The 22452-nt window shown below is 45.5% G+C and overlaps 1 protein-coding gene and 1 long non-coding RNA gene across 10 annotated transcripts in view; one reads left to right on the top strand and one right to left on the bottom strand.

Annotated features, from left to right (window-relative positions):
• SCMH1 (Scm polycomb group protein homolog 1) overlaps positions 1–4664 on the bottom strand; it is a 198017-nt gene extending 193353 nt beyond the window's left edge. For 8 of the 9 annotated variants that reach the window (XM_082466139.1, XM_082466147.1, XM_082466152.1 and 5 more), the window contains exon 1: positions 4485–4543. The gene's annotated coding sequence lies outside the window, so the exon portion shown is untranslated. Of the gene's footprint in view, positions 1–4484 lie in introns of all 9 variants that reach the window. The other variant, XM_082466140.1, reaches the window with a different exon arrangement.
• Positions 4665–4790: 126 nt separating this feature from the next.
• LOC309663169 lies at positions 4791–21022 on the top strand. Its single transcript, XR_014265136.1, has 3 exons — positions 4791–4891; positions 5127–13930; positions 13969–21022. It is a non-coding gene; the product is annotated as an uncharacterized lncRNA (long non-coding RNA).
• Positions 21023–22452: the final 1430 nt, after the last annotated feature.

Raw genomic sequence — 22452 nt, 5'->3', positions numbered from 1 at the left:
AAGCAAAGTGACCAGCCCTGGGTTGTATTATTAATATTCAGTGACACTGAGGACCCAGGCTTCTTTTTCAAATCTAAATCAGTATGGCAGTATAAAAAAGAAATTGAAATTAGAACATCTTTAGTCACTTTCTACCAGTGAGATCTTGTATGTTTCTTTTAACTCCACTAAGCCTATCTACCAAAAAAGGTTATTGCAAAGATTAAGCTACAACTCCAAAATAAATCCTAGTAGTTATTTTAACTGAAAACTGGTCTACATAGGAACTTATTTTCAAATGTGAATTTCTTACTTGATTTATTTCAAACACAAATCCAAAGTTTCTAAATTAATGCTTATAGATTTTACAGATAGGAAACTGAGGTAGAAAGGGAGGATGTACAATCTATGGCTCCCTCGTATATCTAGAATCAAGTCTAAACTCCAGAGTTTCAGGTCTTTAATACTATGGCCCCAGCCCACCTCTCTAGCCACATCTCTAACTACTGACTTACACAAATACAATACTTGACCTCTGGCAACTATCAATTTTTAAAAACATATCCTATAATTTCCCCATTTTGGAGCTCTACCTAAATTATTTAATCTATTTAAATTTGTTCTCCAAGGCTCAAATAAAATTCATCTTGAGTGTAAAGCCTAACCTTGTTCCAATTGTTGAGAAATGATGGCTCTACCCTCTGAACTCCTATATCACTTTGCTTTACCTCCCTTAGAGTACTTATTGCCTTACAATTTAGGTAAGCATGAAAAAATTTCATTTCTGCCATCAGAGCTTAAGTCCCTTAAAGGTAGTTGGAAGAGAACTAACATTTACTTTGCATCTCTGAAGTGCCAGTTGCTTTTCTAGTGTGTATACACACACACACACACACACACACACACACACACACATTATTTCATGTAACCTTTGTGACACTCCATGAAGTAGAAATCTATTTTTTACACATAAGGACACTGAAAGTCACAGAGGTTAAACAATTTGCTTATAGTCCTAAGGCTAGCAAGTGACAGAGCCTATATTTGAATCCATCTTTCTAACCCAAAGCCCAGGCTCTTGCCACTATACTCTTCCCAGAAACCATGAGTATATCCTCACTACTGACTGCTTCCTATCTATCCACTGACCATCAGGGAAAAAAACCTCCATGGACTTCATCATTAAGTATCAGCAGAAAGGATTTGATGTAGGATATCTGCCCTCTTACTTTCCAAGAGTTAGAAGAGACTCTTCAGAGCCAATAGAATGACTAATATGAGACCTGAATAAAGATGAAGAGATCAGAATCCTGCTTCTAGGAAGGAAAAGTCAAAAACCATTACTTTTCCATTCTTGTGTTTAAAAATTCCTCCTCCTCTGAGGTTTCCACCACCTGGCTATATCACTCCTTACCCCTCCTCCTCATCTGTCATCTACCACCCTCCAGATTAATCCCCTATATTCACTGCACCTGGGTCACAATCCCTCTCTCTTCCCTGCGTCCTAGCATCCTAAATCATTTCACTATCCATGCAGAAGACTCGTTCAATACAATAGCCTCGCAGTTCCTTGTCATACTCAGCTTCACCCGACCTTCACCTCTGCTGTACTTCAGCATCTCACACACAGAGACCTAGCTGTCCCCTAGAAGAGCTCCACATCAGACAATTTAACTCTAATATTCCACTTTCTGACCACAACCTTTTTTTTTCTATCTTACTTCTACATTTGCTCATTGACCTAACTCAAGAAATCACAGAACCTCTAAGTCCCAAACTGAAATCATTAACCAGTGTTTCCTGTCTCAGTTAATGTCACCATCATCCCCCAAGTCACCCAAACCAAAAACATAAGCATCACCCTGGACTCCTCACCCTCTGATCTACACACCCAATCAATCATAAAGCCTCACAGATTCTCTCAACTTCATCCCTCTCTCCTCATCCCTATAACCACATTTTAAAAATGTTATTCAAGCATATCTATAAAAACCTTTCAGTGATAAAAAAAATCACCCACTGAATTCATTTCAAGATACTTATGCATACAGGGTCTACCATGACATGGCCTCGGACTGTATTTCTGGCCTCACAACTTACCACTTAACATCTTCATTGTTATTTCTTAGCAGTCCCAAACTGCTTGTGGTTCTCTAGGCAAGCCATTCCTTTTCTCACAGTGATGCTTTTACTCAAGCTATTCTCTCTGTCTGAAGCACATTTTTTACTCATCTTTGCCTGACTTACTTCTACGTACCATTTAAGACTTGGGTCAGGTGTCATCTCTTCCTCAAGCCTTCCCTCAAGTCCTGGGCTAGTCTAAGCACCCTCCCCTTGATGCAACCACAGCATCACAGGCATAGCTCTCACCTTTTATCCTGAGATGACCTATTTCAGCATCTAATTTACCAACTTCACAAGGATTGGAAATGCATCTTATTCATCTCTGTCTACCCAGCTAAACATAGTACATAGCACAGTGCCTGACACATAGTAGACACACTAAGTATAGAGTAAAGGTTAGAAGATGTTGAGTTTACATTTTCAGTGGGATGTTCACACCAGTGCTTTCTCACAGTTTTTTAGTATTTCCTACCATTAACTCCAAGTCCTTTGAAGGGAAGGAACCAGAGCTTTTCCTGAGTCTGCACAGTTCTGTAAAGAATGATGCTATACAAAGTTTTACCCAACTTACGTAAAAGGGAAACAGCATTTGCACAAACATAACAGAGATCAAAACTTGATGTGTGCTAGGAACTTCAAAACCACTGACCAATTGAAAAAATGAAGATATAAGAACAAAGATAAAGAACTAATTCTGACCGCTGTGTTGTCTATGTTATGTGCTTGTCTATGTTATAAAAACAGTGAAATTTTGCTTAGAATATAAACAGCGTCCTGGATATAAGAGCTTGGCACTTTATCTACAAGGTCATCACATCTCTGCTAAGCTTAAAAAATTACTAACCTGCAGGGTTGCTTAGGCAGGGGTTTAAGTTGTTGGTAAAGACACTATTTAAAAACTTAACCCCACAAACCAAGGCTCAGTGATGAAAAAGCAAGTAAAAAATAATGCTGGTATATGAGCAACAACAAAAAAATGTTCTTTTCATAGTAATTTTGGGCCTTGTGTTGGCAGTTAGAAAGAGAGCAAAGAGTTCAATGTAATAAAGCATTTCCCTCTCCAACTAAATATTAAATTGCAGTCTGGCATCAAACTAGGGATGCCAGACTCAATTCTTTCCCAGTGTAAAAAATAATAAGCTCTTCTATTTGCATGGTGCATTCCAATCGATATACATTTGCTCATTTGATAAAGTGTTTATAGACATTTTTAAAAATGAGGGAAAACCCCAAATTTTCCACAAAATAATAACTCTTTTAGTTGGTTTAAACAAACAGGACTAGATTTTTTTAAGTTCAAAACACGGCACAGAAGTGAGAAACGGAATAGAGTACTTTATATTTAAGCAGGTCAATCCTTGGGGCCAACAGAGCTTCTTGCAGAAACTGAATAGGTTTTGGGTTTCCTTGGGAAGATATCGGTTTCCCATCACTGGAGGAGATGTTCAGACTGGTCAAATTATTAGGGTAGAATTTGGGATTTTCAAAGCTACTTTGGTATGGGATGAGGGAAAGGGACCCTAGATGACTTTTAAATTCCCTTCCAGTCTGGAGATGTTTTGGGGTTCACCTATCTCCTGGAAACCCCTTTTCATTCCTCCAGGGCTGGCCCACAGCTGTGCCCACGTGTCCAGCCCTCCTGGCCGCTGGCTCACCTCGGTGCCCAGCGGCTCCCGCCCCCGTCGGAGGTTGGAAACCCGCTTTCCGCGCCCGTTTCCGGCGGCACACGTGAGTCGTCCCGGCGAAGCTCCCGCCGCCGGAGCCAGCCCGGAGGACCGCTGCTGACAGCTCCCCGCCCTTCGCACCCCCGACCCTCGGATGGGCCACGCTGTCCGCCGACCTCGGTCCTCGCCCGCCCCGAACCGGATCCGGCCGGCGAGGATCCACAGGCATCTCTCAGCTCTCCTGTCCAAGCAGACTGACAGCCCCTCCGACTCCCGGCCCTCGGCCCAAAGCCAACACTCTCCGGCCGACCCAGCCCCGCCGGCCAGGACAGAGCGACCGCCGTTCGGACCGCCCGCGATGCGGACCCTCCAGAGGGTCCCCGCCCCCCCGTGTCCTTGAGTTTCCCTCGCGGGGCCCCCGGGGCGCCTCTACTGAGTCAGGGCCGCGGGCCGGACACTGGGCCCCGCTGGCCCGGCCGCGTAAGCAGAACGAGCCGCTGGAGCTCCGGGCCCAAGAACACGGCCGGGGACGGCCGCGCTCGGACCCCAGACAGGCCGACCGGCCGGGACACACAGACGAACAGTCGGGCCCGAGGGGCGGGGGCAGCGGCCGGGCCGGTCCTGGCGCCTCCTTCTCGCCCGGGGCGGCCCCTGGCGGCCCAGCCCCTCAGGGCGCGGGCTTTCCTGGAGAGCGGAGGCGGCCGCCGAGGCGCTTACCTGCGGGCGCAGCGGCGACGCGGAGCAGCTCACTCCCTGCCCGCCGCCATGTTTCCGCTGCGCAGCGAGCGAGGGAGGACGCGCGGAGGGGGCGGGCGGGGGCGGCTCCGGAGAGCGGCGGCTGCCAGCCGGCCGGCGGGCTGGCGCGCGGCTGGGGGCTCGACCGAGGCGGCGGCGGCGTTGGCTGAGGCGGGGGCGGGGCGGGGGCTTCCCGGCCCCGCCCCCCGGGCCTCCGGCCGCGGGGTGGCGAGCGCCTCGGCAGTTGGGCTCGCGCGGGGGGGGGGCGGTGCGGGGAGGGCGCCGCCGAGCGGCCAGGCCCCGCCAGCCTCCGCTGCCTCCCGCCTCCTGCCTTCGACCCCTGGGCCCAGACCCGCGTCCCCACCGGCCCTACGCGCCGCGTCTCACGGGTGGGTAAACTGAGGTCTGGAGAGGGCTCGGGTACTTGGGTTCGAGTCCCGCTGTCGCCGCTCCGAGCCCGCGCGTGGGCGGTTGGGGGAGATGGCGGACCCAAGAGGCGTCAGGTCGGGTTGGCTGACGCGGGGCGCCGCCTCGGGCGAAGAGCGGGAGCTCCGCGGCTCGAATCCCTGCCCTGCTAAGAGTGATGGATGACCTTGAGCGAGTTACCTCGTATTTCTACCCCAGGACCCTCACTTCTAACGGGATAGCATTCAATCCAGAGCGTTGGTGTGAGGATACATAAGTCAGTGCTTGTGAAGCCCACGGAACACTGCTGGAGACCTAGTAAGTAAATGCGTAGGAAATAGAAGCTCCCGCGGTCCCTTCATTGGTTCATCCATCCATTCAACAACTACTTACGCATTGAGCCTCTCCATGTGCCTGGAGACAGGCTCATTCTGTTAGTGAACACTCTGCTACACTCCTATGGTTAAACGCCGCGTCCACCTGGATCATCCCTATTTTAGCAGGGAGGAAACTGCAGCTCAGGGAGGTGAAGCTACTTGTCCAAGGTCACCCAGCCAGTAAATGAGTGGAGATTCATCTCCAACCTGACTTCAAAGCCTGTGCTCTGCCAGCAGGGAGTCATCAGCTGTTTGGATGGGTCAAAGGAGGCTCCCTGAGAGTTAAACACTTTCAGGTTGGCTCTTGAAAGAGTCTGCAAGGAGGAATCTCATTTCAGGCAGAGGGAAGGATGTGTGCAAGGGCGTAAAGACATATGATAGCAGATGGCTGGTTGGTGTGACTGGCAGGGTGGGAGTATGAGAGACAGTGTGGATGTGGTGATGATGGTGCTGAAGCTAGACAGGGAAAGGAAGCCAGAACATGGAAGGAGGTCTTTGCGTGCCTACAATGACATTTAATGTCCTTGTATGTCTACCTTAGAATTTATTTTGTAGGCCAGTGGTTTTCATAGTATGGTTCTGGGACTCCTGGGTGTCCCTGAGATCCTTTCAGGGGTCAGAGAGCTCAAAGTTATTTTCATAATAATGCTAAATGCGATTTGCTTTTTTTTACTCTGATTCTCTCATGAGCATACGGTGAAGTTTTCCATAGACTATAGGACAAATGATATTTCAACACATTAAATGCGGATACAGATTTGAGAATCCAGCTGTCTTCTTTAAGCCAGGTGTTAAAGAGATTTGTACAAATGTAAGACACCGCTTTTCTCATTAGTATTTTGTCTTAGAAATAGTAGACATTTTTCACTAAAAATGTGTTTATATTAACAGGTAATGGATTTATTGTAATTTTAAATGAATTAGTAAAATTTTAGAAAATTTAGAAAATTTCTCAGTTTTAATTCCTAATATGGTAAGTATTGTTAGAAGTAACAAACGGCACATAAAAAAGCTCTTCGAGGTCCTCAGTAATATTTAAGAGTGGGAAGGGGTCCTGAGCCCAAAAGGTTTATGAATGCCTGCTATAGGCAGTAAGAAGCTATTGAAGTTTTAAGTAGGGGAGTGGCTTAATCAGACTTTGATTTCAGAAAGAGTTTTCAAGACCCAAGCCCAGCCTTGAGGAATGAGTTCACAAGGCATGGGCATTCTAGGCATTCTAGGCAAAAGGATAGAAACAGGGAAGTGCAGGGCTGGTAAGCAACAGAGCTAGGACCCAGATGACTCTGGTCTTTTTATTCCTCATTTGGTATCACTTTACCTCCTGACAAGCGACAGGATGAGTGTTTTATTCCTTCATTTCCACTGGGTGCTGTGTAGTGAGGCTTTTGCTCACATTTGCTGTGGACATTAGCACCCTTTCTGACCCCAGCACACTGCTACCTCTCCTCATTGCCCGTTTTCTGAGAAGCAGTCAAGTGAGGAAGGCAGATGAGAGGAAAAGAGGAGGTTACCAATGCTAGTGTGAGTAGGCATGGGAATCCTGGCAGAGGGTTCTCCAGAGCTACACAGCCCAGGTTATCCTTCACATACTTCTAGGGCGCACAAGTGAGAGGGAAAACAATTGTATCAAAACCTGTGCTGTCAGGAAAGCCGCTTTTGAAGAGAAGTTCCCCAGAGTGCTGAGAGTCTGTTCCTTTAACATTAAAAAAAAAAAGTATCCATATCAGATGAAAATCTTTTAAAGGTATATTATAAATTTCCTAGCCATCTTTATTTAAGAAACAGAAGTAAACTTAGTATTTTCTTGATTTATTATAAACATGAATTGGTAGCAATCGTGCTTTATTATTAAGCAATCCTCTTGGACTATTGAGTTAATGACTCTATTCCACCTTAACAAATGGCCCCAGAATGCTGTGCTTTTGGGGCTCTCATGGTGGTTCCATAAAGTTTCTGGTTTTCAGCTGCCACTTCTCCTGCTGTCATTATGCCTATCCCTTTTATACCTGCTTCTAATTTGCTAAAGCTGAGAAGGTACATAATCTAAGCTTACTGGAGTTGCATCAAATAGCCTCTAAGCAAGGGTCTGAGCGACTGTCCTGGGATGAAGCACTGGAAAGGGCAGCTGCAAAGGCAGTAGAGGGGTAGTTGATGATGAGCTGTGGAGTTAGCCTAAATTCCCCTGGTTTCAGTTTCTTCCTTTATAAAATGGGGATACCTATCATATCGAGTTGTTAAAAGGATTAACCCAAAGCATTTAGTCTATATCATCAGCTCTGTCTACAGACCTATTTATTCTTAGCTCTGGTTCCATTAGACAATTCCTATGGAGTCCTCAAACCCTGTGGGTTAAAGACCAAAATCATGATTCTCCATGCTAAACCTTCTCTTACTATCTGTGTTCCCCATTTCAACAATGGCACCACCATACTTCCGGTCACCCAGTCTTAAAATCATGGTAGTGCTTCTTAAAATTCCTCCCTGTCCTCCACATCCCGTCAGTTGCCAAAGCACACTGCCTTTTCCCTAGTCAAGGTCCTATTTCCTAGGCTATTGGAGATGTAACCTAACTCTTGACTCTCTTCTCTCAACTTGCCTTCCACAGTTGCCAGATCCTGGAAGCATCATGTCAGTCCCCAGTTCATAAAACTTACTAAGTCCTTAGGGCCTACAGGACAAAGTCTAAACTTGTTAGCCTTGTGTTCAAGGGTCTTTATGATCTGGCCACAACCTTCCTTTCTAAATTTATCTCTCTCTCTTCTTTATTTACCCTTTGATTCATGTATAGTTTTCTACATTTGCCCTTTGCTGTCCTTTTCTACATATGTCCTTTGCTACTCTGGGCTTTTTCATATACTGCTCTATGTTCTAGAATGCCTTGCTCTCCACTTCTGTATGTCCAAACCATAACAACCTTTTAAAACTGATTTAATGTCACCTTTCCAAAGCCTCACATGATCCTCCAGCTTGAATAATAAAAACCAACATTTATGTAACGCTAAGTAAGAACCAGGAACTCTTCTGGGTGCTTTATGGGCACTATCTTATTTAATCTTTATGACAATTTAATTTCCACAACAAACCTATGCAGTATTATTATGACCTGCATTTTACAGATAAGAAAACTGAGGAACAGGGAGGTAAAGTAACTTGTCTAAGGTCACAGAGCTAGTAAATGATGGAGCCAGAATGGGAATCCAGGCAGCCCGGCTCCACAGCCCACTTTCTCAACACTGTGCCAATGTGAAGTGAGCTCTCCTGTCTCACTCCTATTAGCTCTCACGGTAGGCCACGCAAACCTCTCTTAGGACTTTGGTCACTTTCTGCCTCCTTATTGGTTAACACACCTTATCTTGTCTACTTACATAGTAAATTTTTTGAGAGTAGATCAGTGTCTGATCTACAGTAGTATCTACTGAATTTCTTGAACCTGGTAAATATTTAGTAAATTTATTTTTTATGAATGTGAAGTCAACAGAACACTATAGCAATAAAAATGAATGATCTAGAGCAGAATTGACAAACAATGGTCCTTGGGCTAAATCTGGCCTGACTTCCGTCAGGCCAAGAGCTAGGAATGATTTGTTTTGTTTTGTTTTTGACATTTTTTAAATGGTTGAAAAAAATCAAAAGAAGAAGAATATATCATGACATGTGAAACTTATATGAAAATGAAGGTTTATTGGAATCCAGTCAGGCTTTCTATGGCTGCTTTTGTGCCACAGTAGGCCTTCTGACCTGTAAAGCCTGCAATATTTACTCTCTGGCCATTTATAGAAAAAATTGGCAACCCCTGATCTACAGCTACATGTAATAACATGAAAATGTCTTTGAAACGGCACTGAACAAAAAAAGGATAAGCAGTATGATGTCACTTATATAAAGTTTAAAAATAAGCAAAACAGTACCATTGTTTTTAGGGACACACATACCCATGCAGTAAAAGTATAAAGACATGCATGGAAACAATAAACAATAAGTTCAGGGGAGAGGTTATCTCTAGGGTTTGGGGTGGGCATGCCATTGCGGGAGGAGTACACAGGGAATTTTAACTGTCTAAGCAAGGTGGAGAGTACACAGCATTCCTTGTGTTAAAGCATTAAAACATAACATAAACGTAACAACAACATAAAAATGTTTCATAAGAAATGAATAAATGAGGCTCAAGGACTTTTTAACTTCTATTTTGGCTGGTTGAAAATATGTTTGGCTTTCACCTATAGCTAAGGTGTTACAGTGAAATATAAATGTGAAGACCCCTGTTGAGATGGTGTGGCGTGAGTATAGGTATGATTTAGAACTGACTCCCAAGTCACACAGAGATCCCTGATTAATGATCCTCTGGAAACAATGCTCCTTGAAAGGAAGTCCACCTAAGCCAACTCTGGAGGAAGGTCCCATCCCCACAAGGCTGGGACCTCAGCTGGGGCAGCTAGGGCTAGGTGGCTTGCTTTGTCTCTGGAATAGACCTTGGAGTGCTGGACTGAAGGGGAGCCTCCTCTTTTTGTCTGGGCATTGGTCTCAGTATCAGTCTCCCCATCTTTGGGAGGAGAGAATGGACAGAGTGTATCCAGATCCTGATCTACATCCAGGTGCTCATTTGCATCCCTGTGTCTCATTTAAACACTCATTCGATGGAATTTTTGGGAGTACCTGTCTTATGAATAGCCTTCAGGCTACAAGGATAACTAGATGCAGCCTGAACCAAGGAGCCCACAGTTGGGGAAACTAGTTTGTAAACAATGAATGAGAGGAGAGTGTTGTAAGTGCCTATTGCCTCACAATGAATTACCACAAATTTAACAATTTAAAACAATAGTCATTGATTAGCTCACAGTTCCGTAGGTTAGAAGTCTGGCATGGTGTGGCTGGGTTCTCTGCTTAGGGTATCTCATGGCTGAAATCAAAATGCCAGCCAGCCATCTTCTTAGCCAGAGGCTTGATTAGGGAAATGTCCTCTCTAAGCTCCTTCAGCTTCTTGGCAGAATTTGTTTCTCTGTGGTCACAGGGCTGAGATCCCCACTGTCTTGCTAGCTGTCAACTGGGGACCACTCTCAGGTCCTTGCCATCTCATTGACAGAGAGCCTCTCTCATATCTAATCGAAGAAGAGAATTCTTCGAATCTCTCTGATTTCTCCTTCTTCAACCAGAGAAAACTCTCCGCTTTTAAACAATTTGTAATTAGGCCAGGTCCATCCAGAAAATCTCCCTACTTAAGGGCAACTGTGACATATAACCTAATCACTGGAGTAAAATTCATCCTCTTTACTGTCCCAGGGATTATTAAGCAGGACGAATACACCAGGGGACCAGGAATCTTAGGGGCCATCTTAAAATTCTGCCTCCTATACCCAGCGAGAAATGTTCTCTTAAACGTTTCTCTGTGAACTCCCCTGGCAGTTTGTAACTCTTTCATAGCAAGATATGCATTGTATCACCATTATTAGGACACATTTAAAAACACCTTTTCTAGGATGAAAACTTCCTGAGATCAGGAACCTTGTTCACACCTGTAGCTCTAATGCCTCAGACAAGGCTTTGCATGAAGGAGAGATTCCTACATGTTTGCTGAAAAAATTAAAAGTGTACATATTATCTTTTGGATCCCTGCTTCTTTTTTAGATCCAGATCAAAACTCCTTCTGACACTTCTCAAGAAAGATTAATAGCTTCCTCCTCTGTGCTGTCACTTGGTAACATCTCTGTATGAAGTGTGTCACCTTGAAGTATCTTAAGTTAGACGGTAGTTTTCTTGAAGGTAGTACCTCACTTGTATTCCACTTAGTATCCCAGAGCACAGCACATCATAGATTTCATTAAGTGCTTGATGTTTCAAATTTTTAAAAGGAGATGTAAGGGGTTTAAAAACCCAGAGGCAGGTGGAGAGTGGATTTGGGCTATGACCAGACCCTTGGAAAAGAGTCACAGCTGATGGGAAGCCAAGAAGTACAGAGGCAATGGACAGGGAAGAAAACAGGCAAATCAGGATGTAATTTTTTTTTTAAGAAGGGATACTAGAAAACCCCAGGTCTGCTGTTTTATATATCACATTAAGGAATAAACCTGCAGAGCCCTCCGTAAAGGAGTGCAAGAAGGAGCAATGATTCCAGGATTGACAATCGAGGGAACAGGGCTTTACTTTTACCATGTTGCTGGGGGGACAGTGACCCCAAGGGAGAGGTGTTGAATGAAGAGGAAAAACGGCTTCTGGTGCTTAAAGAAAGTGGGGATGGTGGTGATGGGGGGAGGCGCTGAAAAATGTGTGCGCTCTTAACCTCCTCCTTGATTTGGATGTTTTCCCTTTCACATCTTCTCCTGGTTGTTGGCCTTTTGTGACTCCTTTTTTGCTTCAAGCCTGCCTAAGATCATTAAATGGGCAGTTTAAACAGATTTCATCTGGTTGCTAAGTTTGGGATCAGAAGAATGGTTGGACGTTTTCTGACTGATTCATCGGGAGTCCTGAACCTTCTGGAAGCAATTAGGAGGATGGGATAACAGGGTCCACTGCTGGAACTAGAGGTGGGCTTGATACCACTGAAACACATGCCTGAGTGTAGGGGAATAATGCTGGAGAACCAAAGGATGACAGAAGGACCCCAGTTCTCCTTAAATGATGGTCTAAGGGCAGGTTCATTTAGACTATGCCTCTGATTGCTTTGCTCACAACCCATGTGTTTACTGGCTCTCTGGCCAGTTATTGAGTGTTCCCTGTGCAAGACCCTTGGGAGAGACCCCAACATGGCACAGCACTTCCCCTCAAGGAGCTTACAGTCCCATGAGGAAGAGTATTATATAATACAAGGCAGGAAGTTATAAGTGCCATGAGGGAAATGCAATCAAAATGATGCAGTGTTTGGAAGAGATTCAGTTTCATAGAGAAGGAGGACTTGAATGATGAGTAGGGAAAATTGGAGGCAGCGGAGGGAGTATTAGGGGAATGGGGCATTGTATGGAGAAGGTATAATGAGCTAGGGACAGAAAACTGAGGGGCACATTTAAGAAACGGCAAGTAGTTTTGTGTGGCTGGAGCCAAGGGTCCATATTGGGGAGATATAGTCAATAAACTGGACAGAGGGAATGAGGGTTAGCTATGGTGAGTCTCAGCTGTCAGCTAAGAAGCCTGAGAGTGGGTTGGGTAGGGTGAGCAGAGGATGTGCAGGGACGGAGGGGTGGAGAGGTCAGGAGGGGTGGAGAGGGCAGGAGGGTGGAGGGGATGGGGGGGAGGGGGCAGGTGGAAGCAGCAGAAGTACAGTTTTTGGTTGCCTTTGTTGGGCTTTTGCTGTTTCCTTTGCCTGGAATACCTCTGCTCAGCCTCCTCGGACATTCTGTGCGCCCTGTTGCCCATCACAAAGCCATCTCTTCCAGTAAGCCTTGCTTTGACCCTCCAAACTGACTGTGATCTCTCCCAACTCTGAGCTCCACACAGCTTACCATCTGACCCTTTCCACAGACCTTTGTCACAGCCCACCCTGCCGGATAGCTATTTTTAATCTGTATCTTTTTTTTTTTTAAAGATGCTTTTTTTAAAAAAAAATTTATTTATTTTATTTTTGGCTGTGTTGGGTCTTTGTTGCTGTGCTCAGGCTTTTCTCTGGTTGCGGCGAGCAGGGGCTACTCTTCGTTGCGGTGCACGGGCTTCTCATTGCGGTGGCTTCTCTTGTTGCAGAGCACGGGCTCTAGGTGTGCGGGCTTCAGTAGTTGTGGCACGGAGGCTTAGTAGTTGTGGCTTGTGGGCTCTAGAGCGCAGGCTCAGTAGCTCAGTAGTTGCGGTGCACCGGCTTAGTTGCTCTGCAGCACATGGGCTCTTCCTGGACCAGGGCTCGAACCCGTGTCCCCTGCATTGGCAGGCGGATTCTGAACCACTGCGCCACCAGGGGAGCCCTAATCTGTATCTATTTTGTATCCTACACACATTATATACTTGGTAAATGTTTTTAAGTCTGATAGAATTCACTTCCTCGTGAGTATTCAGCCTGTAACTCGGGGAAGTAGGGCCATGAAGCTGGATCAACCTACTATTACTGTAAACATGGTGGGTAGACCATATATTAGAATGCCTTTCCACTCAGGCCAGAGGCTGAGATTAAAGAGGACCTTGGAATTCATGTTGACCCCATTTTACTAGTGAGGCCCAGAGAGGTACAGTACAAGGTTACACAGTGAGTTAGTGATCTGAAACAATGTATGTGAAGGTTTTATCATAGTGCCTAACACACAACGGCAGTTAGTACTTTGGTCTATCTCTCCGCCTCTAGAACTTTAATCAAACACCAAACTGCTTGTAATTCTTCCCATCCTTTATGGGAACTTTATGCTGTTTCTTGCATTTGAGGTTCTGCTTATACCTTCTACTTTTTCTTCTTCCTTTATCTCTTCTTCCCACCTTCCCCAGGTTAACTCCTACTCATCAATTAAGATCACTCTGCCCAGGAAGCTTCCTCTGATCCCTTCTCTTCCATCCTCACCACAGAATGGGCTAAATGCCTCTCGTCTTGCTCTCCCAGTAGCCTGGAGAGCATTGCCCTTGCTCGATTGCATATGTATCCTTTGTGTCTGTGTCTGCCACCGGATGATAAGCTCAGAAGGTTGGAACTCTCTCTATGTTCTTTAGTACAGCGGTCCCCAACCTTTTTGGTACCAGGGACTGGTTTCGTGGAAGAACAATTTTTCCACGGACAGGGACAGGGGATGGTTCAGCCGGTAATGCGAGTGATGGGGAGTGGCAGATGAAGCTTTGCTCACTTGCCCGCTGGCTGCTCACCTCCTGCTGTGCGGCCCACACACCAGGGGGTTGGGGACCCCTGCTTTAGTACACACCCAGCTCCTCATACCATACCTGGAACACAGCTGTGCTCAGTAGATCTTTATGGAATGAATGTGCACAGTGGGGCCCTTCCAGGCCCAGGCCCCAGACTGGAGACAGGCCCCTCATCATCTCCTCTGTAACTCACAGGGCCCCAACTAGACTGGCTGCTCAGATTCTGATGGTGCAAGGGCTTTGCAGAGGAATGCTGAGCCTCAAACCTCACTGTTTATCTAAGACACTTCTGCTCTTGTTCCTCTTGTAAAATACCAAATAAAAATAGTTCCAGGAAGCTATGTGGCTGAGAAATTCCAGGCTCTGTCTGAGCTCCTAGATAAAGGCTGTTATTTTTAGGAAGTTGGTCATTAATCCAACCTGCCTTTTCTCCGTGCTTTGGTTCCACACCCTTCTATAGGCACTGATTCTTTTTGTCCTCAGTTGCCCTTAAACCCAGTAACTGGAAAAAAAATTAACTTGACAGCAGTTGATGTAAAAATGATCTAAAGGTATCAGCTGGCCACAAGCTCACTTTGTGCTCTGGGCTTGTGACTTGAACTTACTCTTGAAGTGCTTTACCAGATGGCTGGTATCCTCATCTAAAAGATGAGAGAAATAATACCGACCTTACCAGATTATTGCAAGAGTGAAAGAAAATAAGATAGACAGAGGTTCCTGGCACATAGCAATGGTTAAAGAAATGTTACATCTAAATCAGAGGTTGTGATCCTCTTACTATGTTCTGCTGTGGTCAGACTTCATCTGGGCTGTTAAGTTTTGTTGGTGGGACTCATATTTTACAAGAGTGATGTTGACAAGTTGTCACCCAGAAGCAAATGACCAAGATGATAAGACTCTGGAAATCAGACTTTATAAGAAACAGCTGAAGGAGTTGGGAATACTTAGCCTAGAAAAGAAAAAACTAGGACTAGAATGTCATAGGGCAAGGCTGTAGATGGGTCTTCAAATAATGGAAGGATTAACATTTGGAAAAGGATTACACCTCAGTTCTATTTCCTGAATATTTATGGAACACCTATTATGTGCCAGGAACTGGGAATGCAAAGAAATACCATCCCTGTCCTCAAGGATCTTAGACTACAAAGCACCATGACAATGCAAAAGAGGCTGTTACAAGAGGTGTACAATGTGCCGGGAGAAAGCAGGAAAGAGGCAAGTCTCTGATTCTGCAGAGAGACTAGGGAAGGATTCGCCAAGGAGGTGACACTTGAAGGGACCTTAAAAGGAAACTAGGAATTCTTTAGGCAGAGAAAGAGGGGAAGGGCATGCAGGCAGCAAGTACAGCATGTGCGGAGACAGAAAGGCATCCTCAGGGAGAAGCTGGGATGCACTGGAAGAGTAGAGGGAAGTGAACCTGGAAAGTCCACTTGGAGCCAGATTGTTAAGGGCCTTGGTTAGTCATCTAAAGAGTTTGGACTGTTTACCTCGAGTGGGTATTGAAGAGCCATCAAAGGCATTTAAGCAGGGGATTTTTATGTTAAAAGGAAAGCTCCAGAGTAGCGTGCTGAAAGGGCTTTGTGGAAGAGAGACAGAAGGCTGGGAGATGGGGGAATCTCGGCATTCTGGCTTGAATCTTCCACTTATCGTGGGTGAACTTGGGCACGTTATTTAAACTTTTTTTCCCAGTCTTATATTGGGATGATCACATAAATAAGTGAGCACCATTTCCTGCCTTCCCTTTCTCTTAAAGGACAGAGTAGATAGAGAAACGGAATTCTGCTCAATGAACCTTGGAGTCATGGCCAAACAACGGAATAAATTCCCTCAGGAGAAACAGATATGTTCACTGAATATGTTCAGAGGGTATTTCTTTGGTGGAAGGGGAGTTGAACCAGATAAACCTCTAAAATCCCTTTCTACTCTAAGATTCTGTGACTCTTAATTTTTTTTTTTTTGCCGCGTCGCTTGGCATGTGGGATCTTAGTTCCCCAACCAGGGATCGAACCTGCACCCCATGCACTGGAAGCGCAGAGTCTTGTACTATTTTTTTTTTAATTAATTAATTAATTAATTAATTTTTGGCTGTGTTGGGTCTTCGTTTCTGTGCGAGGGCTTTCTCTAGTTGTGGCAAGCGGGGGCCTCTCTTAATCGCGGTGCGCGGGCCTCTCACTATTGCAGCCTCTCTTGTTGCGGAGCACAGGCTCCAGACTAAGCGCAGAGTCTTAACCAGTGGACCACCAGGGAAGTCCTAAGATTCTGTGATTCTATCACCTTCAGGGCCTAAGTACTTAAGGACACAGTCAAGAACCTGAGGTTTGATATAACCTTTTAATATTGACCTTGTGGAAAGCAACCCATTGAACCCAAAGGAAATGAATCTTTAAAATGAACATCTATTAACTGAAGTGTGCAATTTGAAAAAACCCACCCTCAACTGACAACAGTCTCTCAGGAGTAAGTAACCATAGTACAGGAGAAAGAGCACTGGATTTGAAGCTTAGAGGTCTATGTTCCAGTGTCAGAAACTAAGGATTTTGCTGTATGGTCCTGGGCAGCTCATTCCCCATGTCTTGGCCTCAGCTTCTTCATCAGGAAGGTGTGGAGGCTGAACCTCTGAGGGGTCTTCTGTAACTAACATGGAGTCTAAGTTATTAAGGCCATGAAAATCATGGATGTAAAAATATTGAGATTCCAAGGATTCCCACAGCAGCAGTATCACTCACAGGTTATACATATGTCTCATTTTAACAGCGTCAAACTCCATAAAGTCTATTCAAAAATGTGTCACATGCACTGGGAGTGAGACTCAGTTAACATTCTCCTTAGAATCAGAACTTTGGAATTCAGTGCATTTTAATGCTCAGCATTACCTTAGTTGCAAATTGGATTATTTCATATTTCTGGTTGAGAGAAAAGGCACTTTCTCTAGTATGGCAACAGAAATAAAAACATCAGTCATCTGTCACAGAAGGAAGAGATTGTTTGATCTCTGTGTTACCTTCAGGGCTTAGAGGCCGCCTTACCCGGGAACAGACAAAAATGTAGATCAGGCACTAGGACAGCCCTGCTTTTGTACGTGCCATTCCCTCTGACTGGCATATCCTCCTGGCCAACCCCTGCTCATCCTGTTTGAAGCCTCCCCTTCCTCCTCCTCTGTTCAGTAGAACAGGTCCCTCCACTCACTATGCTCCCTCCCCCAGCACCTCATGTCTGTCACTGACGGCACTCATCTCAGTGTATGGTGAGTGTTGCCCGCATGAACAATGGTTCTCTAGGAATGGGGACGGGGCACGTGCCAGGCATATATAGCCTCTCACATATCCACACAGCAACATTTATGGAGTAGGCACTGTTATCCCCACCTTAGCTGAGGAAACGGAGGTCAGAGAAGTTAAATAAGTTGCTCAAGATCGTACAACTAGTAAGTAACCGAGTCTGGCTTTGAATCATGCCTTTTCTGTCTCCAAAGCCCAGGTGGCTTTAGATTTTGTCATGCCCTTTCCTTGCTTATTCATCACTGTAACCTGAACTCTGAGTAGAGGACCAGCTTGGGTGTACATCAACTGCAATTGTCGAATGACTATTCAAGTCTGGTCAATCAATCAGTAACTATTTACTGAATGGAACAAAGTGCTGGGGGAGCTATAGAGGAGAATGTAATTGGGTGGAGACTGAGCTAGCCTTTCCTTGACTTGCCATGAGCTTCTGGAGACATCTGCTTTGAAAGAAATACTCTCATTAGCCTTGGTAGTGTCTCAGCCCAGCAGGAGAGGCTGTGGCAGTCTCTTGACAAGGCCAGCTGTCAGGATAGACTTGTTTAAACCAAATAAGTTTCACATCTTTCTAACAACCCTGCTTTAAGGTCCTAGTGTCACAGGAGAAACAGAACTCAAAAACAACTATAAGGCATGCAAAAAGGGCTTATGAGAGGCTGGTCAAGATTCTGAGAGAGCAGAATGGAGGGAGTGATTAATTCTGCCTACAAGAATAAAGGAGGGTGTCACAGAGAAGGTGGCATTTGAGCTGGGACTCAAAGGATAAGGCTGTATTTATGTGTTGATTTGTTTTGTTTGTTTATTTCCTAGACATAGAAAGAGAAAGGCCTTCCTGATGGAGCATATGCATAGGGACGGAAGGACCCCCAGGTAGTCACAAATGGTTCTCTGTGAGGGGAGTGCGGTTGGCAAGGGGTGAGACAGAAAAGCTCCACTGGGCCAGGTCGTCAAAGGGCCTTGAGGGCCATGCTAAGGACTTGGATTTATTCTGTAAGTATTCCAAGACATTCCAGTGGTCACTGAGCTACATCTTCAGAGTCACCTTAATTTTTGTCTTTTGCCCCCAAAGTTATGACAATAAGCAAGAGAGAAGCAGTAGAGTACGGTGGAGATTAGGAGTCAGAGGGTTCGGAGTCTAGTCTGATCCTGCTGTATTCTTACTGGTGACTCTGTCTCTCTGGGCTTCTGTTTTCTCATATGTTAAGTGAAGTGGCTAGAAGATTTTTCAGAGCCATACTATCCCACAAGTCTGTCTACCGACTTCACAAGGAAGGTCCTTCACGAGGTTCATCTCAGCTCCTGTGATGGACAGACTCTTGAAGAGGTCACCCACCATCCTGCTGGCATTCATGACTTCATGTAATTCCCTCCACCTGAGTGTGGGCAGGGCCGGTGACTTGCTTCTAGCCGATAGAATATGGCGAAGGTGATCAGATGGATGACAGGCATGTTATTACATAAGTGATTATATAGTTACATGACAAAATTATAGCACCCATCTTGCCAGAGTCTCTCTCATACTCACTCCCTGGTTGGCTCTGAAGAAGCAAGCTGCCATGTTGGGGGATGCCTATTTTGGGGGACCCATGTGACAAAGGAACTGCAGGCAACTCTAGGAGCTGAGGGGGCAACCTCAAACTGACAGCCAGTAAGAAAGTGACAGGCCTACAACTGCAAGGAGCTGAATTCTGCCGACAGCCTGAGTGAGCGTGGAAACAGATCCTTCCCCAGGTGAGCCTCAGATGAGACTGCAGCCCTGGCCAACACCTTGAGTGCAGTGTTGTGGGACTCTAGACAGAGGACTCTGCTAAGATGGGCTTGGATTCCTGACCCATAGAACCTGTGGGGTAATAAATACGTGTTGTTTTAAGCCTGTAAGTTTGTGGTAGTTTACTATGCAGCAGTAGATACAATTCCCCATCCTAACACTTGAAACTGCTGACCCCAGGTCCTGTGCTCTATTCACAACTCCATGCCACCTGTCTGTGAATAATCCCATACCAGTATCTACATGTATCTGGGTGTGGGTGGTCTTATCTGTCTATATCTATATGTAGATCATTCATTCATATTCAGTCACAGACCTTTAGGAAATACCTATTATGTATGAAGCACACACAGAGATGGGTAAGCCCAGGGCCTGCTCTGAGGTGCCCACAGCCTGGTTAGGGAGACAGGCCAAGGTTCTAGAGCTGAGGAGGGCCCACCTGAAAGGGTGAGAGGGCAAAGGAAATAAATGTGCATCTAGCACTGTGTAAATGAGTTTGCTTTCCCAGCGTTATCTCGTTTGAGTCTTGTAAACCTCTAAGGTAGATGCTAGTTTTACAGAGGAGGCAACTGAGCCCCAGAGAGGTCAAGGGACTTGCCTTAGGTCACAAACCTAGTGTGGATCAGATCCAGGACTCTAACCCAGTTCTGCTGACTTCAAATTGTTTAGATAATTAAGTGTTAACTATACATTTCCTATGTGTTAATAAATGCTACTGGAACATCTAGTGGGCATGCTTACCTAGAACTCTCTGGGAGGTGACATGGTGGAATTTTGTCTGATTCCAATGTCGATAGACCAGTGAGCTCTCTACCATCAGCTCAGGGATGGGGAACGAGGACGGAAGCACACCTGGGCCTGTCTTCACTCACCCTCAGCAAACACACAGTGGGCATTCAAGAAATAGAGACTGGAGTGCATCTTCTATGAGGGCCTAAGCTTTGCCCTCTGTGTCTGAGGAGTCGTTTTACAACGACGAGGATGCAGAGCAGTGATACTCAAACTCAGGAACCAAAAGAATCATGTGAGGAGACCTGGTAAAATACAGGTTATGGTCCTGCCTCCAGGGATTCTGCTTCAGTGGGGCCCAGGAAATATTTTCAACAAGACCCTCAGTGATTCTGACACAAACACATCACAGATCACATGGATGTTGATCATAAAATCACAGCCAAACTAGGTTGAGAATCTGTTTGCCTGGACCCTGATGGGAGCTTTTCCTGACCATCTCCCCACTGACGTTTATAATTCCTTTTCCTTACAGCAGAGAGGAAGCCAGTGGTGTGCTGGTAAATGTTTTAACAACTGGCTCTCTGAGGAAAAGACAAACACACACACAAAAATCCCTGATTTATAGCATTTGCCAATTTTTATGGTGTAAGTAGTCACACCATGGCTGATATCAAGGACCAAAGGGACATCACTAACGCTGAATTGGGAGGAGATACATGCCATTGCCCTTGTAAGCTGGTAGGAGCCAGCTCCAGCAACCACTGGAGGAAGCCCAGATAGGACAGAGGACTTACCTCCATGAGCCTCAGTTTCCCCACTTATAAAGTGATAACTCATCAAGGGCTTCTGATCTCTGATGGATTACGCTTTGCTCACAACCAGTTATTAGGCCTTACCTGGGCTACTGGGGCTAGAGAGGCTGAATTCAGGTGGCCAGGTGCCAAGGCACTCAAGGATGGAGGGCAGAGCAGGCCCAGCACTGCTCATCCCTTCTTTCCCAGGAGGGTAAAGGAGCTCGTGGGCTGGGTGTAAGGAGCATGGGCTTTGGAGCCGGTACTGCTTCAAATAATGGCCCAAACACTTACCAAACTTCTGTGACCCTCACTTTCCCTATCTGTCAACTAGGGGAAATAATGCTGTACTTACCCCATAGAATGGTCATGAGGATTAAGTGAGATAAAGTCTGGCATGTGTCATAAATATCTGTCATAAATATCTGTCAGTCTGGCAGATAAAGTCTGGTTGGATTTATGTAAATATTAATCTGCCTCCTTGTCTCCATTTCTTCCTTTGCCCATGAGAGTTATTTCCCAAATTTTACCAAAGCCCAGTTAGACCGAAGGGCCAATTTTGTTTGTAAGCAGAGTAGTAAGTCACCCAGACTGTATACTTGAAGGAAAGATGCTTCAGACAAGAATTTATATGTATAATATATATGCATATACCTATACATACATATGTGTGTGTGTTCCTCCACCATTCTATCATGGGGACTGAACTTCCACCATTTAAATCTTGATCACTGCCCCACAGCAGAAGATCACCAGGAACACACCTGTAGTCAACAGGGTTGGGTTTATCACTTGCTGCATGAAGGCCATGGTGCTCCTTGTAGAAGCCTGTGGCATCCCAGGAAGAAGCTGGTAGGGCTTGTTATAAACAAGAGTTTGCTCTGGGTTAGGTGCTGTCAGAAGGCAGAGGCAATGGGGTGATTCGGTATCTTTATTTTTATCTGAGAGAGGGACCGGAGGAGGGCAAAGGCTGTGATTGGTGCAGAGACCACCATCACTCGTGTTGCCTGGGAGAGGGGGATGTCGGTCACTTTTATGATTTTGGTTTTGTCTATATTTGGATGTGGTGGTATACTTTTTGTCTCGCTGCATCACCATTACAGCGACCTTGTCTGGTGTCGGTGTTTTGTGAACTTGTTTATGTTTGCAGGAGAACGCCGTGGCCTAGCTGTGAGGGTCAGCCCAGCTGACCCCTCACAGGGCTGCTGTTGACTTTCTTATTTATTAACAAACATTTATTGATGTCTTTTAGGCATGGTCACACATATTATCTCATTTAAACCTTACAGCATAATCCTGTGAGGGATAATCTCCATTTTATAGGTGAGAAAACTGAAACGTGAGTGACTTTACAAATTCACCCATTAAAAAACACATACACAGATGTTTCTGGGGACTTGAATCGAGAACTGTCCGGCTCCGAGACCAGGGCTCATTGTATTAAGCTGCTCCACCAGGAGTGAGGACATGCGGAGGCCGAGGATCACCCCAAGGCCTCCTTTGCTATCTGGAAGAGGCTGCCGTTCCTGGCAGGACTGGCCCAAGGCCTTGACAACTCAAAGCGAGTGCTGGGCACACCAGGGAGGCACATGACTGGAGTTCAGTGGGCACAGTGGTTTGGCAGAGTGGAGAAGGTGGGCACCTGGGCTCTTTCCCATGTGACCTGGGATAAGTAATTTCCCCACTTTGGTCCTCAGTTTCTTTGTCTAATGATTTAAGAGCCCCCGAGTTCAGGAAATCTATGAGTACATGTTTTTGAGTGAATGTGTGGAATGAATGAATGAATGAATGGGAGTCTAACCAGAAATGGATTGGATTTTCTACAGTCAGTATTTTGTTGTG

The sequence above is a fragment of the Balaenoptera physalus genome, assembly GCF_965194825.1.
Source record: "Balaenoptera physalus genome assembly, chromosome: 1".
Taxonomy (NCBI): Eukaryota; Metazoa; Chordata; class Mammalia; order Artiodactyla; family Balaenopteridae; genus Balaenoptera; species Balaenoptera physalus.
The sequence above is the reverse complement of the archived record's forward strand: the minus strand, read 5'-3'. Positions and strand labels throughout refer to the sequence as shown.